Raw genomic sequence first — 14,116 nt, forward strand, 5'->3', positions numbered from 1 at the left:
ATTACCAGCAGCTTTTGAGTGCACTCTTTCCCCTGAAAGATTGTTTTATAACTGACATGATGTTTGGAAAAATGAAATGACAATTGCTAAATCAAAACCGAGAATTAAGATCTATAGACAATATATATGCCATAATATAAATTTACTGATTCAGTGCATACTACAGTAGTTATTTTATGCCAGGTGCATTGTTTGCAAAATGTATACTTATTATTCATATCACATGAATGTGTCAAATTTGAGCTTAAATACATCATGTTTGTAAATTCAGTTGAATTGTTAATAATAAAAACTTTCAATAAGTAAACATAAATCTGTAAACGGATCCTTACAATTCAAAAGTTAATAAAAACAGGAAATGTGTTTTTGACAAAAACTATCTCCCCTACTGCGCCACTTTGATTTTTTTTTTATCATTTGACAGGTTCAGATGAGCTCTTTAAAGCTTATTACTTCTCTTGAATTTGTTTTTTTTTTACCTTTGACCTTGAAGGATGATCTTGACCTTGACCTTTCACCACTCAAAATGTGCACCTCCATGAGATACACATGCATGCCAAATATGAAGTTGCTATCTTCAATATTGCAAAAGTTATGGTAAAATGTTAAAGTTTGACGAAAAAAACACACAAACAAACAAACAAACCAACATACAGGGCAAAAACAATAATATAAATACCTCTAATTTCCTTCTTTGTCCAACAAAACAGGACGATTCAAGTGTTTTGAATAATCTTTTGCTGCTAACTGACACCTGCATCTATAAACAGCATAGCTGGAAAAAAATAATTTTAGAAATGAAACTCAGAAAATATAACGCAACTCGTGTGAAAATCTGCCTTAAGGACTTTGATGATGTTACACTAGATATGAACTAATTCAACACCAATGACTTGAAATATTCAGAATCGGAATTCATTTCTTGATTAACTACTAGTTGTTTAAACATCATGTGAACAAATACAAAAATCCTGTTCACAAATAATTTTACTATCGCATGATGAAACAAGAGCACCGCATAATGGGTGCCATGCTCGGCTTCGAAAGCTTGTCAGATATTTTTTTTTTAGAGGCCACAGTGACATTAACCTAGTGACCCAACAATGGGTGTGGCATGTAGAACTCATCAAGGTGCATCTACACATGAAGTTTCAAAGTTGTAGGTGGAAGCACTTTGATTGTAGAGCAAAATGTCAAATTTTAGCATTAAGTAGGCGGACGACACGACAACGACGAGCTGGCTATGACAATACCTCAGGTTTTCTCCGAAATCAGACGAGCTAAAAATATTCATATTTTAGTCATTCAGGCAGTTTATTACGAGACTTGTCACAAAGGGTACATCATGTTTACATTATTAAGATGTAAATTCTCAAAAAGAAAGAGCATAAATTCCTTTGTTCAATGAGCATGTGTTCATGAAATAAAAAAGAAACACTTTAAACATAGAACTTTTTATTTACCTGAACGCATTTCGCTTTGGAGCATACATTGATGATGTTGAAGCTCTCTAGTTCAGAAGTAGTTCTGAAATTTAAAAGCATATTACATTTCTAAAACAAATCTTTTATACTTAAAGGGTTTGTGTGTGTGTTTAAGTCAAATCGTGTTCATTATGTAGCAAAATAATTACGGGAATTTATAGAAAAGTTGCTATGACACACAAACTGAAAATGAAGAAGAATTACGCATCGATCAATATTTCCATCATTTTCTCGTCCTTTTCAATCCCAGTAGCTTCTTTAACTCTTCTCCATCGATCACACTGAATACCAATGTCTAGTATCCTTTCCATTTTATTATACCTGTACCTTGCATCTCTTGTTTTTTTAGTCTTTTCTTAGCGCTAGCACTTGTTTATGTCTGAACCATCTTGAATTCAGTTTCAGTTTTCGACCGCATATTCGTATTTGTGAAAAGTGATTTCCCAATAAAAATATTGATTTAAATATGAAGTATATTTTATTGGTTGATCAAAAATATTCTATGAAAATTAATTATTTGCTCAACAAGCTAAATCTCTTTCTTTAGAAATAATGTAATTTCTATGCCAAAAATAAATGACGGTACCATGTACCACGTGACTTGTCAGCTGATTTTTCAGCTACATTTATTTTTAGGTCAAAAACGTCGAACGGCGTTTGTGAAATATAATATGGAATTCCCAGCCGCTTGGGCTTATGTGTTGGTTTGTGTTATACTTCCTTTTGTCTGCTTTGAGCTTTTATATCCTTAAATCAATGGCGATAATCGTTTTTAATATCTATAACAATAATTTTATGTTTTGTTCAAACCATAATCCATTGGACAGTCCCTTTAATATCCCTGCACAGAGATCCTGCAAAAAATTGAATAACGAGTGTCTTTAATTTAATACACACCTTTCAGTGATTTAAATTAAGCCATTGCTTATCTCAATGAGTTAGCATAGTGTAACCTGAAGACACTGTCCGAGCACAATCGTAATACACCGACAATATCCGGAATCATCCGTAAGATTGATTTTTGCATTTAATCGTCTTCTATTCAGGAGTGTCACACGAGTCTACACTATTACGCGCTTCGATTTTACTCCTCAGGGAGACGAAATACTCTACAATTGGACTCAAACTTGGTTATTATTCACGGATTGAACTTCTTTCGAGTACGTACGTTATTCTTTGACCATTTTTCATTACGGTATTTAACAATACGGTGTTTTAAACTCTTTACCTGTTCTTATTGTGTACCTTGTTCTGCGCCTATTATATTATCTTCGGTATAAGCGATTGAACAATCATACGAGAACATGCAGTAATTTTAGTATCGATTACATGTTTAACGCAATAATGCATAAAGCATGAGCGGCTGTATGGTTTATGGTAGGTTGGTGTGTGTGTGTGTGTGTGTGTGTGTGTGTGTGTGTGTGTGTGTGTGTGTGTGTGTGTGTGTGTGTGTGTGTGTGTGTGTGTGTGTGTGTGTGTGTGTGTGTGTGTGTGTGTGTGTGCGTGCGTACGTGCGTGCGTGCGTGCGTGCGTGCGTGCGTGCGTGCGTGCGTGCGTGCGTGCGTGCGTGCGTGCGTGCTTGCGTGCGTGCGTGCGTGCGTGCGTGCGTGCGTGCGTGCGTGCGTGCGTGCGTGCGTGCGTGCGTGCGTGCGCGTGCGTGCGTGTGTGTGTTGTGTTTGTATTTATTCATGATTATATATTTTGTAAATTATGCCACTCTTCCTATGTTGGACATGCTTTGGGAGTATTGTATAGTTATAATGTTCGAATCTTCGATATCGGAGGTAATAAAGAATATACTTGCACATTATTTCATTATTAATAATAAAATAAGCAAATTTAATAAAAACTTATTGATATAAGAAACACAAAACACAATTACCCTTTTTTATTAAATGAATTTGCGGAATTTAAGGAAAAATTAATAACTTTATGAATTAAAACAAAAGTAAATTCAAAGCAATTTATTAATAATAATTAAAACAGTGATAAACTATTTAAAAATGTTTTTGTATGATAATGTGCTTATCTCATCTCGTGAATGACTATCCCCCTTCAAAGATGTCGTCTAATCTCATCAATGCTTATTAATGGGCCTGTATATTGCACCATAAGTTTCCCCTTTATACAATAGCTGTTATCGTGTTATATACACTTGCTCATCCAATTAACGCTTGTATATTGCACCATAAGTGCTTGATATATTGTTCAATGGTAGGTGTGTGTTGTTACTTAATATTAGCGAAAACATAACTTTCCTATTATTTACCTGGTTTTGAAAATATTTTCATCCTTGAGTTTCCTTTAATTTTTAAAGAATATTTTTGAGAGGTAACACCTGAGTACTACAAATCAATGTAAAATGTTCATACTAGCTGTATTGGGACATTATCATTTAAATGTTACATAACAATTTTATTGAATTGTCTCAAAATAAATATCCCAATATGATGTGTATTTAGTCAAAATAATTTGTGTTTCAGTTAAAATTTGGATATAGTTATTATTCTTTATTAAAAATCACAACTATTTCACTTAAAATGACCATCAAAGAACATCAAAGCTGTGCTTTTACTCATTTTTTTAAGGATCTCAATTAATGAAAGTAAAAAATTAGGCACTTATAAAAACAATTCTAATTAGATCTATTTAATTGGTAAAATTTGTTCGAGTTTTCCCTAAAAACAACCATAAAAATCACCCAGTCACCTTTACCAAAGACCTATAAAATGTATTATATAGGTCTTTGCTGTTATTCACTCAGGACTCGATTTACATTTTTTTAAATTAATTATTAAGACACATAAAATGCACTGAATTTTAATACTAATCGATAAAGTTATTGTTTAACATATCCCGGCATTTTTACAAATAACTAATTATAATATACATTTTCATATTATGTGGACGTTAACCCCCAAAATGGGGGTGAAATGTCCAGGGAGGAAACGTCTGGGGAGGAAACGTCTTGGGGGGGGGGGAACGTCTGCCACTCACCAGTCGGTGCGCATGCGCGGAAAATCCCGAATGTAAACAATAACAGGTTACGCATGCGAAATTAATTTCCTTCTATATTACATATAAAATAGTTCAAGTTCGATATCAATTTTAACCATGATCAAGCAATGACCCACTATATCATCATACACCATTGGAAAAATAAATGCATAATCTCTTCAACAAATGGATGTCATTAAATTCTATACGTTGTAACTCAAAATATTCACATAAGAATAGGCACACCGATTTTGACAGCTGCGCAGGCGACAATTTTGGGCTCAAATAGCATGACCTACTTTCATAGCCGGGATCCATCAACAGAAAAAGTAGAACACAACAATGGCTATTTTTCCTATTGCTTACACATATACCTTCAAATTGATACAAAAACATTCCATTTGCAATGAATTTTACAAATCCTATGCAGCATGCACTGAACAATGTGTGCTAAGTATCAAACTGACTGCATGTAACCCTGCAAACAGGAGTTCCTAACAATTAACTCGTCTATAGAACAGAATATTTATCTCATGTATCTGAACACTGACAGCTAACATTATTATAAATTGTTAACATCTTGATTATCTATTGATAACATGAAAGCGGTGTACAATAGTTAGGATGTATATGTACTTTCAGTGACTATTAAATGTAAATTCAATAACTTAAAAGGATAGAATGGCTGTGTATATTTATAGTATGCCGATCGCTAAGTAAACATGTTCAATGAAATATGATCCCGTCTAAATATAATTGATAGTAAAATATCAATTGTATAATATATATAATTATTCTATATCCAATAAATTCATCCAATCGGCATTCTTCATATGTACCACGTGACCGTCCAATATATTCCGGTATTGGATCCAAAAAGTCTGTATTTTTTCCATATTGGACAGTTGAGTACAAGTGCACTAAGCAATTGTTTTATAACGATAAAAGCCGTTACCGAGAAAAAGTATCCGAATGTACTATAATCGATTCACACAGGCGATATTTTGCTTGTATGTCTCTTTTTAATACTTTCCTATTGAAAATATGAGAGGAATTAAAAAAACGAATCGAGAATGTGATATTGAATTAATTTTTATTGTTAGAAATTTAAAAAAAAATGCAAAAGCAAGTGATATTGTTATTGCTAGAAATTGAAAACAAATATGCAACAGCAAAACAAAAAATCAATTTTATTAACCTCAATGACAACTTTAATCCAATGCTAGCCTAATAACAACTAAGTTACAATGATATGCATTTCCATTTTCCATTTTCTGTTCTTCCATCCATTTATCGAAATGTATTTTAAACCACAGTATTTGTTGATAGCGTTTGTACACATGCTCACCATTCTGACCCAAAGGCCAAAACACAATTTACGAATTCGTAATCCTGTCGGAGCGAGTTGTTTTATTCCTATCGAAGTTAACAATTATGCATGACAAACACACAATCCGAAATACGTTTTGCCTTTTGGATTCGTTCAATGCTATCAAAATGGTATAATTTGCTACTAGATTTATTAAACACTACCACCTCCATATTGTTGTCCCTAAAATGCAGAGTCTTGCTTATACTAGTATGTTTCGTCAGAGAAATGACGTCACACGAGATACGTCATAAAGTGCGTAATCAATGAATGAAAATAAAAATACGGAAAGCTGGTTTGGTAATGAGGATATAGAATAAAAAGTTTATTAGACGTTTAAACTGTACAATACGTGATATATTTGGACTCGCACACAGTTTGAAGTCATATTGGACTCGCCTAACGGCTCGTCCAATATGACTTCAAACTGTGTGCTCGTCCAAATATATCTCCGTATTGTACAGTGAAACGTCTAATAACCTATAATTACTGATTAAACCGTCATTCGTTAAAATAAATACAGAAATGCAAATATATACTGAAATGGGTAAACATCTAAATAATAACATAACAATATCTTCATTAGTAATTGGTTAAAAGTAATGTATGCATCAAATAACTTTTTTTTTCAAGACACAAATGAGTAGACATTTCATTGAACGAATCAATATTTAACATTTCCTGAAAGTATCTTATTATCAAAAAAATATAAGTCAAATACGGATGTTATTATTCGTGATGGAAAAAGAACATTTTAATTTAAATTTAGTCTCATTATATTATTCAGATTACTCAGCTGCTTGAAGAAAGGACTATCGTGCAGCTTCTATCAATCACTGAACATGGAAAGTAATCGTAGAGGTAAACATTAAATGAAAGCATTGTAAGACTAAAGTTATCATTTCTTTCTGTTACGCCTATTGCTAGGGAGAGCAAAAAGGCCCCAAAAGCGTACCAAAAAGGCCAAAAAATGAACCAATAGGCCTTAAAGCAAGTATTGTTATTATAGGTTTCAAATTTTGTTTACAAACAAATACACATAAATAAAAATGGAAGTCATAAAACAGGTATGAAGTTAATTATTTTCTTTATCTGTTGTGTATGTTTAAATATGCATTTACGATATATACAGTCAATGTACAAGCACAATCACACAAATCATATAACAAAATATACAGTTGAAAGCAAACATTTATATACGTTATACAGTCACACTGACAAAATACAACATAATTACATAACACTATTGCTAAACATATGAATTCTATTTTTTATTAAATCAAATGGCGTACGACATAAAACATGTATAAAGTTTTTTTGTTTTTTTTTCTTATTACAAAATATACATTATTTCAATTAATTCAAAATGGAGTACGACATAAAACATGTTTGAATTTTTTATTTTCTTTATTACAAAATATATATAATTTCAATTACATAATAATATTGTCTAACATGTGAATTATATTTTCCATTAAATCAAAATGGATTACGACATAAAACATGTATGAACTTTTTTATTTTCTTTATTACAAAAAATACATTTACAAAAAATACATCGAATATACAGTGAACTTGACAAAATACAACAGAATTTTTACAATATACACGTGCATTTCTCCAGCACAACACCGTACTTACACTTGACCGACCATGGCCGGGAATTCGGAGGTAGTGCATTGTTTCGCCTCATACTTGTCACATAAATTAGAGATCGAACGCGGTCGTTATAATAAGATACAACGCGAAAATAGAAAATGTAAGTTTTGCAACGGACACGCTATAGAAAACGAGTTTCACTTTGTACTTGTTTGTCCTCTATATAGAGAAATTAGAAAGGAATATTTAAAACTATATTTTTACAGGTGCCCAACGTTAAATAAATTTGACATTCTAATGAAGTCGGCTAATAAAAAAGAAATTATAAACTTTGATCAATATGTTTGTTATGCTAATGAATTGCGTAATAATATAGAAAATCTGTTATAATTTTAAATAATACCACAAAGAAAAAGCATTTTTATTTCTTTCGGTTTAAGTCTTCCGAAATTAATGTAGCTAGTTTTATATCGTTAAAAGTTAAGAAACTATTTTAAAATGCGCAAGTAATTATCATAGGTGCCAATAAGTGTCATTTTACAACATATGTGGGCGTTCTACTAATCCGTTATCAAAACAGATGCCGCAAACTGTGAATGACCCTTGACACGTCTTGTATATCTGGGTATATATCCGGTCTGATTAGCGTGTTTTCTTTGTTCATGCAAATTCTTACAACTTCTTATATTTTAAAAATTGCAAAAAATATTTTCAGATGAAATTAATAATATATAATGATTTATTATGTACTTAATTATGTATGTTAAATATTTAAATATTTGTCTTTTTGCAGTCACTAATCCATATACGTATATTTAATTAATTTATTTCATTGTTAAACATAGTAATCAAGAATAACGTTGTACACTATATATTGTGTATGCTACTTTTTGACGACATTGACTATGTTATACGATTATAACAATGCTCATACCACAACACTCACACAATATCAACACACAACAAATTAACACTCGTGAAGATATTCGTATAATTTACACGATTTAAAAACACTATATTTCAAACGCCAAACAAAGTCCGGTACACTTTCTAATATAATGAATTATATGGGTAATATATTTCTCAATAATTCTGGATCTTATATATATTTGGCCGCCACGTAAGTTTAAAACACCTTCATTACTCATTGGTTACACTTTTAGACGCAAACAGAGAGTTCAGAAAAAAATAAAATTTTCTTAAACGGATTATTCCTACGTGCTTATTGGCGATAAGTATGCCGACTTTGATTACAAAATTAACGGCTTTAAAAAAAAACTGAAACATGTATTAGTATTGCTCAACGAAAATTATTGTGACTAACGAACACTTCATACTGTATGCGATAATTCGCGATATAATTGCCGACTTTGATTATTTAAAATTAACGGTTTTTAAGTAGGTTTTTAAGTAGACTAATAAACAAGTTATGACTATTTAATAGATATGAGAATTGTATTCAACATAACTATTCAATGATAATACAAAATCTTTTATGGCCTTGCTGGTATACCATGTGGCCTTTTTGGTTCACTTACGCGGCCTTTTTGGGAAGGCATTTTTGGAAAGGCCTTTTTGGTAAACGGCCTTTCTGTTACTATACCACTGGTTTTATATGTCGAGCCAAAATTGTAGTGTGAAACATAATGGACAGCCTTTTACGTAAGTAGCTACGAACTCAAAAGGTTTAGTCAATTTGCATATGTCAGAATGTTAGTAACATAACAGCTTGTGTTAAAAAATAATGCTTGCTATAAAAGGTTTTAACCTGAGTGAAGGAACCACGATAACATTTGGGGAAGAACTTTAAGTATAACATTTGAACATAAAATGAATTAATTCGTTGTTATTCAAGGCGGGTTTAATGGACCGGCTCACGTTAGAAATAGTTCTTGCAATCCAGTACTTTAAAAACCAAATTTTTTTAACATCGTGAGTTCAGAAGTTGGCATGCGCCAAACGAAGCTTTTTCGCCAATGTTGGGGTTTAATTTTCGGAGAAAGCTTAAATAAATGCGTAAATACAGTTAGATACTGAATTACTAAACACAGTATGGTTAACAGTACTTACGGATGCTGGATCAAGCGACCCTCTTCAGTGGTTTGCACAAGCGCAGCAATCAATCACGGTGAATTTCAAAGAGCTGCTGGAAATCATCGATTATTCCGACACATTAATTAAAGGTAGACATCTCTGGTGTAAGGTTGTTTTATTAGTTTGTGATTTAATATGAGTGTTATAAATTATCTTATTAATAAAATAATTGCAGCTTAAACCTTATCATTATAATTATACTTCATGCATTTAATTGTAAATATATATTAATTTTGAAATATATTTTTTTGTTATTAAGTTTGCTTTATCTCGTTTATCAAAAATAACTTATATATATATATATCAGACGGGTAATTGTTAATGGAGGTGGTTGTGTTATGGTCAGCGTAACCAAAAATAAAAATACGGGTTTTGTTCAAATTATCGAGATAAAAAATGAGCACTTGCGCTCATAAGTATACACTGTCCCATAAACAGTCATCTTGGAAGTCAAGGTGTAGGTGATCGTTATGCAAATTCAAATATGGTGGTAGGAGTCACAAAAACCATGTAGCATTTGTGTATTTGCTTTGCACCGCTTTCTTTGCATATATTATTCTCGAATAATTTGTTTTGAAATAATGTACATATGGGACTTGATCCCCTGAGTGTCTTATTAGATTTGCGACTCACTAAATTATGTTTGTAATATTTTATTTGGGCGTCACGTTTAGGGCCTTTCTGTTTTCATTTTCTTCCGATAAGTTTATTTATTAAAATCGTTTCAGGCGATCGTTTGGTTTCTAATAAATTATGGGGGATGTATGAGGCCCGGGTGGCCGGTGGTCCAAGTTGGAACTATTGTATGTTGAAAGTTGGTGTCCTTTTTCAAAATGAGTGAATAAGAACAAAACGTTATTTACCGATATAGTTTCTGGATAGTTTGCTTTTCTTAATAAGTCGGATATTGTAACTGACTTTTTTCATTCCATTGAATTTTTATTTTTTGTAATCAAACTTTGAAAATATCAACAATAGGTAGCGGGGAACTCATTGCTATGAGTGAATGTCAACAGAAAGTGACGGAACACCGGCAGAAAGTGTGCAGAGTCATGGAGGTGCTGGCCAGAGATCACATGAAGGTCGCCTTTTTTGGCGTGTACGTGTTTCTTTTTCTCCTTTAAGCTTTATACGTGTACTTGTTTTCTTAATATGGAGTACAATATATCTGTCTTTAATAACCTTGGTTGAACTGAAACGTGAAAGACGACAGACCTGTTGAAACTCATCTTTGTATGTCTTAATGTCGCGTAATTGTGCTTGTCAAATAGTGCCTAAGATATATTACTAAGAATAATATTAATCTTAATTTGTTTTGCATCAAGTTCAATATTGTTTCTGCTTAAATAGATATGCAAACAGACACCAAAAGGTCAGATCGCCATAAATTATTGTAAATTCTAATAATAGACACAACTCAGCTACGTAATGAACGAACGGATACATGACTTCCGATGCCAGATGGCAAGTGCATATAGTATCTTCTAATTAACACTAAACTAGAAGAGGAGAATGCACCTAGTTAATTGCCCATTGCTCGTTTCGCTGATAAGTCAAAATTTGGTGTAACGTAACGTGTATGCGGGGTATAATTTAACAAATATAATGCTCGAAATTCTTATCAACATACAATCTTCATAAGGCTGTCACACCCAGACCATCATTGCATTGCCTCGAGCATAATACGTCAATAAGTGTCGGACACTCATCGGTACATGCCGTACACATTCGCTATGTGTCCGGACATTTATCGGTAAATTCCGTTTGTATTCGTTATGCGTCCGTTGCATAAGTCATGTTTACATTGCAGTTGTTGGGCACGTCACCTTGCACACGGCCAGTCAGAATTTGCACACGTTACAATCAACTGTTTCATTGTTTATATCTGTATTTTAACTAATGCCTCGGTCACACTATCACGAATCAGAGCTAAGAATGAGCTACGATTCAATGGGCTACGAATGACTACGAAATTGCTAAAATTCGTAGGACGTTACGATTTCAGTACGGAGAACAAAGAAATTACCATCAAAATGTTGGAAAACGAACAAGGAAATGTACGGACTGCTACTAATCGACGCGATGTAGTAATCAGTACGATCTGACTACGGATCCGCTACGGTCTAGTACGGGTAAGTACGAGCTAGGACGGTCCGCTACGAAGCAGTGGAAATTGCGACGGACAGGTAGGAACGAACTACGCTTGAATATTGCACCCACAGCCTCTTGTATTGTCATACACAGAATGCCTCCCAAAAGGAGAACATGCAAGCGGCAGCAGCAGCGCGTAAGATAAATAATGGAATCAGCCGCTATGGGGAAGAGTTTACCTCCTCCATACAAAACTATAGATTATGCTTAGGAAAGTATTATTTATTTTGTATTTTATTATGTCAGCTATTAATTTAACAACTATTAAATCACGCAAGAAATAAGAGCAAGATTTAAAAGGCATATGAGGCAGACACTTACCTGCAAATAAAAATAATAATAAAACAAATGTATTACTAGTAAGTTCAAATGCTAATATCTTCAAAATTCGTTACCTTTATCACACAGCTATACTAGTTATACGATATTGAATCAGTATTACAACCTCTGTGCATATCGTCAAGAAGCTGAACTACGGCCTCTGCATTTTGTGCCATATAATATCCAAGTGTAACATGTTTATCGCAAACGCAATTTGCTGGCGGTTCATGATTGTGAACTAAACAAATGCAAGTACGATTGCTTTATAATTTCAATGATGTATTTCAGTAGCAATTTATTGTAGTGGACCGTACATGTCCGTACTGTTTCTTGCTGAAATGTAGTACATCATACAAGATCGTCCAAATTCCTGCCTGTCCGTGGTACAACGTACTAGAACCGTGTCTTTCCGTAGTATATCCGTGGAATAATCGTAGCTAATACGAAACGTAACCGTACCGCTCCGTAGTTCTTCGTATCAATGCGCAGAAGTCATTGAAAATCTTTGGGCCTACGAAAAGGTACGCACGACTACGGTGTCGTTCGGAACTAGTACGGATCAGTACGGTTTAGGACGGACTGCTCCGGATACGCTACGGTCGATACATTCGTAGCAATTGTTTGAACAAGTTTAAAATTTGTCAAGAGTCGCTACGGACATCCAAAAACTATTACGACTAATCACGGATCAAGTACGGAGAGCCACGGTCCAGTAAGGATAACTACGAACTGTACCGAAAATATTCGTAGCTCGTTCGTAGCTCTGATTCGTGACAGTGTGACCGAGGCATAAGGTTACTAGGCATAGACAACTGGGCATAACGGTCGCACAACTACTTGTGTCGCGGGGCGGCCCCAGCCGTTACGCCGCATATAGCTTGTAGTTAAGAATATTTCACAAAAGTTGGAAAACGTTGTGTTTAGTTTTATAAACAAACATAAAACGCAAAGAAAACTGAATTGGAGTTGTGTACATGTATTGAGTTACGAAGACTATGTGACACAGTGTATGCATGACGCCCATTGATTGTTGTGTAATTTCACGTAAATGGCGGGTTAGTATCCATATACGTCCATTGCATACATCATATTATGTCGCTACCTTTAAACTCGTGATTTTGCACACATTCCCGTCAGAATTTGCACATGTTACAGTCGACTGGTTCATTCTATTTTCCCCCGCCAGAGGCGGAGGGATATTCTTTTGGCATTGTCCGTCCAGCTGTCCGTCCGTCCATCCGTCCGTCCGGCACTTTTGTGTCCAGAGCCATATCTTGGAAGTGCTTTGGCGGATTTCATTGAAACTTCGTTTGAGAATATATACATTTGTATTCATAAGAGGATGTTGCACGCCAAATTGCATTGTACACCATCTTTCAAAAACAGAGATATGGCCCTTTGTATCTTGAAAAAATGCTTTTCACTATAGGCACGTTTGTGTCTGGAGCCATATCTTGAAAGTGCTTTGGCGGATTTCATTGAAACTTGGTATGAGTATATATATTCATAAGATGATGATGCACGCCAAATGGCATTGTACACCATCTGTTAAAAACAGAGTTATGGCCCTTTTTATCTTGAAAAAATGCTTTTTACTATAGGCATTTTTGTGTCTGGATCCATATCTTGGAAGTGCTTTGGCGGATTATATTGAAACTTGGTATGAGTATATATATGCATAAGAGGATGATGCACGCCAAATGGCATTGTATACCATCTGTTAAAAACAGAGTTATGGTCCTTTGTATTTTGAAAAAATGCTTTTTACTATAGGCATTTTGGTGTCCGGAGCCACATATTGGAAGTGCTTTGGCGGATTTCATTGAAACTTGGTATGAGTATATACACCCCCCGCCAGAGGCGGAGGGATATTGTTTTGGCGTTGTCCGGTTGTCCGTCCGTCCGTCACTTTTGTGTCCGTAGCCATATCTTGGAAATGCTTTGGCGTATTTCATTGAAACTTCGTATGAGTATTTATATGCATAAGAGGATGATTCACGCCAAATGGCATTGTACACCATCTGTTAAAACCAGAGTTATGGCCCTTGTATCTTGAAAAAATGCTTTTTACTATAGGCACTTTTGTGTCCGTAGCTATATG

The 14,116-nt window shown here is 34.1% G+C and overlaps 1 long non-coding RNA gene across 1 annotated transcript; it reads left to right on the forward strand.

Annotated features, from left to right (window-relative positions):
• Positions 1 to 2,538: 2,538 nt before the first annotated feature.
• On the forward strand, positions 2,539 to 10,757 carry LOC127869121 (uncharacterized). Its single transcript, XR_008044414.1, has 3 exons — positions 2,539 to 2,644; positions 6,638 to 6,711; positions 10,522 to 10,757. It is a non-coding gene; the product is annotated as an uncharacterized LOC127869121 (long non-coding RNA).
• Positions 10,758 to 14,116: the final 3,359 nt, after the last annotated feature.

The sequence above is a fragment of the Dreissena polymorpha genome, chromosome 2, assembly GCF_020536995.1.
Source record: "Dreissena polymorpha isolate Duluth1 chromosome 2, UMN_Dpol_1.0, whole genome shotgun sequence".
Taxonomy (NCBI): Eukaryota; Metazoa; Mollusca; class Bivalvia; order Myida; family Dreissenidae; genus Dreissena; species Dreissena polymorpha.